We start from the raw sequence: 4,956 nt of genomic DNA on the forward strand, positions 1-4,956 counted from the left end.
ATATTTAAATAGTTTTAAATCTGAAATTATTCAATATACTGAAGACTACGAATTTAAAATGTCTCAACTATTAAGGCTTTAAATATTTTTGAAATTGCTGTTCTGGAGACTAAATAGCACTTATTCCTTTATTAAGAAACCACAACCAAAATTGTTAAAGAAAAGTTTACAAAAGAGTTTTAAAAACCTTAAGAAAGGTCAGAGGTTCTAATAGTTCAATATATATAATAGAACCTCTATAAATTTAAAATTAGTCTACTTTTTCATGCTTGAACTACAATTATTCAATTATATAAGTTATAAATTACAACCGTGAAAAATAAATAAAATGTTTAAATTAATTTATATTTAAAACAAAAAACCTTTGTACACTTCAACCTAAATGAAGCTGAAAAGATTTAATTTGAAATGAGTTGAATTCAAGGTATATTTCAAAAAGAAAACTGAAAGCAGAGGATCGACTGTCAAAAGAAGCGAAAGAAAGTGATTCGCTGGATTGCAAATGAACATGGAAAATGGTGTAGTTTGGCATTTTTAAATTTTAAATTTAAACTGTTTCGCGTTGTAATAATTTTGAATCACAGAATGTTATTTTTGACCTAACATATAACTTATAATGAAAATTTTTTCGAATTTTAATCACTTATTTTCTGACAGAAAATCAGCCCGTTTACCAGTGACTGAAATGGATTAGAAAAAAGTCGCCAAGACCCAAGAATAAAAATGGGATGTACAGCAAATTTTTAAAATTTTTAATTGAGATTATCTTTAACTTTGTGACATCAAAAATTTTCATATTTTTTTTTTTATTAATACTGTAGGGAAAAATCGACAAGATCGGGCGCCGAAATTATAATTAGAGCAAATTTTCTGTACTTCTATAGGGACGGCTGAAATGTCCCGAAAAATAAAATTCCCGACTTAGTAAAACTCTCTCTGTGTCCAATAATAAAACTCCAAAACTAATAAAATTCCTAAATAATAAAATTCCCAAAATAAAATTGTTTCTTAATCAATATTAATTATTTATTAAAAATACGATGATAAAATATTTTTATCAAATAAATTTTGATTTAATATTGAAATTGGTAAAAATTATTTTTTGTATTTAAAATTAAAATAATTATACCAAAATTGTACAGACAAAATAATATAAAAAACACGTGTGTCTCAAATGAAAACAAATTTCTCCCTGAATTTTCTTCGAACCTGATAACATTTTCCAAACAAACTTTACAGGATTCAAATCAGCATTAATTCACACCAAAGTTTATTTTAATTTTTTTTAAAATTAACAGTTAGATTTTTCGGAAGAACTTTTGTGATTTAAAAAATACTATGTACATTTTCAACCAAAATATCTTATCCAGAAACATCTTTGTTTTAATTATTATTTTAAATTTAACTAACAATGTTTGAAAACTTTAAATAATAAAAAAGTTGTTTCTTTGGTATAAATATTTGATTATTTCAATTAAAAAAATATACTTGTCAAACAAAAATGTTTTCAGCTCTTGTTTATCTCGAAATTTCTGTCTATAATAGTTTTTTTTTAAATTAAAAATTTGATTTTTCGAGATAACTTTTTTTTTTAATTGAAAAAAGACTATTTACCGAAAACCTGGATCAAGCTTCAGATCTGAAAAATTGAGTGATACATATACATGTCAAACTTTTCTAACCTCAAAAAATCTTTCTATTGCTTTAATGTCATATTTTACGAAGAATGAGAAAACAAGACTTCGACTTCGTAGTACGGCGAGGGCAGCACCTCGATAGGGCAGAAAATGTGATGTCCTATATATATAGTTCCCCCACTCTGACACCGCGTACCGCATCTACGTTTATAACATTTTTGTCCGTACCACGGTGTGCCCACTCCTATAGAAAAAGGGGCGAAAGAATTGTAGTAATTACTACGTCCCCTAGATGGCGCTCGTGTAAATTCAGAATTCAAAATAAACTTGAGCAGACTGCAAGAATTATATTTTTTTTTTGCGTGATGAACTTGGATTCTCAATGGATTTTCACCGATAACACAAACTAAAAGTGGAAGCAAATCAAATCGATCATCGATCAAATGCAATCAAATGTTAAAGTCTGTTGGAATCGTTCTATGATAGAACGAAGAACCAATTGTTAAAGTCTTTTGGAATCGTTCTATGTTAAATCGATTACAACAGTATTAAACATTTGGTTGCATTTGATCGATGATAGATTTTATTTTGTTCAATTTTTGGTTTGTTTTATTGTTTATTATTATTCATGTATTTAGTTCAGAAAGAGAAGTCAACATAACCTACAAATTTAGGTGAGGAGGGAAGGGGGGCGGGGGTCGTTTCTGTAGACAATAGTTCTTGCTACGTCCCCTAGGTGGCGCTGATCTTGAATTTTGCCACAATCTATAAGTACCCCCTCTAAATACATGGGAGTGGACACACCGTGGTCCGTATTCTCCTGCTTGCATCAGCAAGCTATGTAGTCTATCTTCTAATCGCGGGATGCATTCTCTCTTGATCAGCCAATCTTATTTTTCAGTTGATGCTAGCGCACTTTGGTATTTTGATTCATCGTCGGTTTTATCCATCGATTTGAATCAGCTAAACCTCTCACCGAATTATAAACTGAACAAGTAATGCTCCAGAGGTTGCACATTTCCGAGAGATCCTCATATAAAGCAACATTCATTTAGCCAAATCTCAAGGTTGTGAAAGAACCTAGATGTTAATGTAACTCATTTTCTTAAAATCGCCATCAACTCTCGGGGGATGCCTGCTTCCCGCGGTTAGCTTTAATGGCGTTTCTTTTTCTTCGCCTAGTATTCTTGCAGTGGCTGGTGAAGCATTTAGCCACGGTGTGCCCACTCCCATGTATTTAGAGGGGGCACTTATAGATTGTGGCAAAATGCAAGATCAGCGCCACCTAGGGAACGTAGCAAGAACTATTGTCTACAGCAACGACCCACCCCCCTTCTCACAGTTGTTTTTGAGAAACTCGACCGCTCCTCGCTCTGCAGTTATTTCAAATTAGGTAGCTTGACTACCCACCTTGACATCGATAACCTTCCTTCCGCCGGTTTTCAAGGTCGGATTTTGGAATTTTATCCTCTTAAGTACTGATTTTGGTTCCAAGAATACACCAGAAATCCCAGTCAACAGCTTTACTGGCTTGGGAAGTTCTTTGCTGTAAATCACTTTGAGCTTAGCTCCTGCCCAAGATTGTAACCCGCTAACAGATTTAATGAGCCAAGTTCAAGACACTTCGTTCGCTTTACTTCTTCTTTGATTGCCTTAACCTGATCGTTATCGAGTATGATTTCATGACATCCCATAGCGACTATGCCCATTTGCAGATGATTTTGAAGGGCGTGACAATAAGAGTCAGTTGAATATCTTAGTCGCACCTTCTGCTCTATAATATCATTCAATGTGCTGTTATCAGAATGGGTCCTGAAATTAATATTTTATATTTATTTCGTGAAACAGAAACTTTATAAAAATTATTATGTTTTAGTTTGCTCCGTTGTACAGGAGATAAACCCAAATCTCGAACATCAACTTCCTGGTTGGAGGTCATTTACAGCTAAGCCAGATGACGTTCCATTTGTTTACATCAAGACCGTGAATATTGGTCCTGTACGTCCAGTCACAAATCCTATAAATGTATTAGCAAAAGGTATTTTCATCTACGCATGGAGGCAAAATGGTGTTATCCATCCAATATTTAATCATAAAGGCGAAGTAATTGTACAAAGTACAGTAACCGGGGTAATCGAGTTAATGAGTGATCAACATGCTTGGGAAACGCTAATATTCCTAACTTTGCCACGTTCAAAAAATGATGCTTACTTTTATCGATATTGGTCCACAGCATTTCAGGGTCCACTTCATCTAATGAAAAGGCAGTCGCAATAATTTAAAATTCAGCACAAATAATGAACTACGCTCGGAAAAGGTTTTCTGCAGTTTTTCTCTCCTTCGGGCAAAATCACATGAAAAAGTCTATGTATAATGTTTATTGATTTAATATTAATGTCTAGTTGTCAATTACCTGCTTTTAACAATTGAATTAAGGATCAGATGAAAAATCTTAATTTTTAATGAGCAATATGTAACATTGAATCGAATAAATATATAGAAAACATGTGCTTTTATTACGCAGTTTCTGTCGTACCGCACAAAAAGTTATCGTATGATTTATCTTCCCAATTAGTTTGAATTATTTGGACTGCTCTGACTAATATAAAATTTAGTAATGTTAGTAAGCAGGGTTACCAGAACTATATACATGCATATGCGTTTAAACAATCAAGTCAGTGACTTTTTTGTTTTGTGAGAAACAAAATAATTAATATAATAAATGCAAACGCCTAATATTACTATAAAATAATCTAAGCCAAAAATATATTAATTACTCACAATTTAAACAATATAAATCCAAGAAAATTGAGCACAACTTTTTGCCATTTTTCGTATCCAATTGTCTTTCGACACTGCTATTAAAAGAAAATAATAAAATAATGGAATAAAGAAATTATGTTTCATTATCGTTAATTGATATTTCTTATTGACACCGGTTTTGTGGTAAACTCGTTGTTACTTTTAGCAGAAAAATATTTACTTTTCTTATCAACTCTAACGTCGATTTTGCTATCGCTGTCACGTAGTTCGCGCGGGTACAAAACTAGAATGTTCAGCATTTTTTAAATTAAACAAAAAATAACCTTTACAGCTTTGAATTAAAAAAAATCAAGTATATGGTATTGATAGAAAATTCAAATATTTGTTTCAAACATCGCTTATTTTTTTTAAATAGGTACCTTTTTGTAGAAAATTAATCTTCTTGCTGGAAAATAGATTTTTCTATTTGAAAATTAAACTAATTTGGTTCAAAATTAATCTTTTTGGTTGGAAATTTATATATTTTGTTAAAAATTGATCTTTTGAGTTGAAAATT

At 31.5% G+C, this 4,956-nt stretch overlaps 1 long non-coding RNA gene across 1 annotated transcript in view; it reads right to left on the reverse strand.

Annotated features, from left to right (window-relative positions):
* Positions 1–4,481, reverse strand: part of LOC117173498 — a 17,050-nt gene extending 12,569 nt beyond the window's left edge. The window contains exons 1-2 of the long non-coding RNA XR_004467202.1: positions 4,419–4,481; positions 3,048–3,449 (exon numbers count right to left, since the gene is read on the reverse strand). This is a non-coding gene — a long non-coding RNA (uncharacterized LOC117173498). The remainder of the gene's footprint in view (positions 1–3,047; positions 3,450–4,418) is intronic.
* Between the last annotated feature and the right edge of the window lie 475 nt (positions 4,482–4,956).

Source organism: Belonocnema kinseyi, chromosome 5 (genome assembly GCF_010883055.1).
Source record: "Belonocnema kinseyi isolate 2016_QV_RU_SX_M_011 chromosome 5, B_treatae_v1, whole genome shotgun sequence".
Taxonomy (NCBI): Eukaryota; Metazoa; Arthropoda; class Insecta; order Hymenoptera; family Cynipidae; genus Belonocnema; species Belonocnema kinseyi.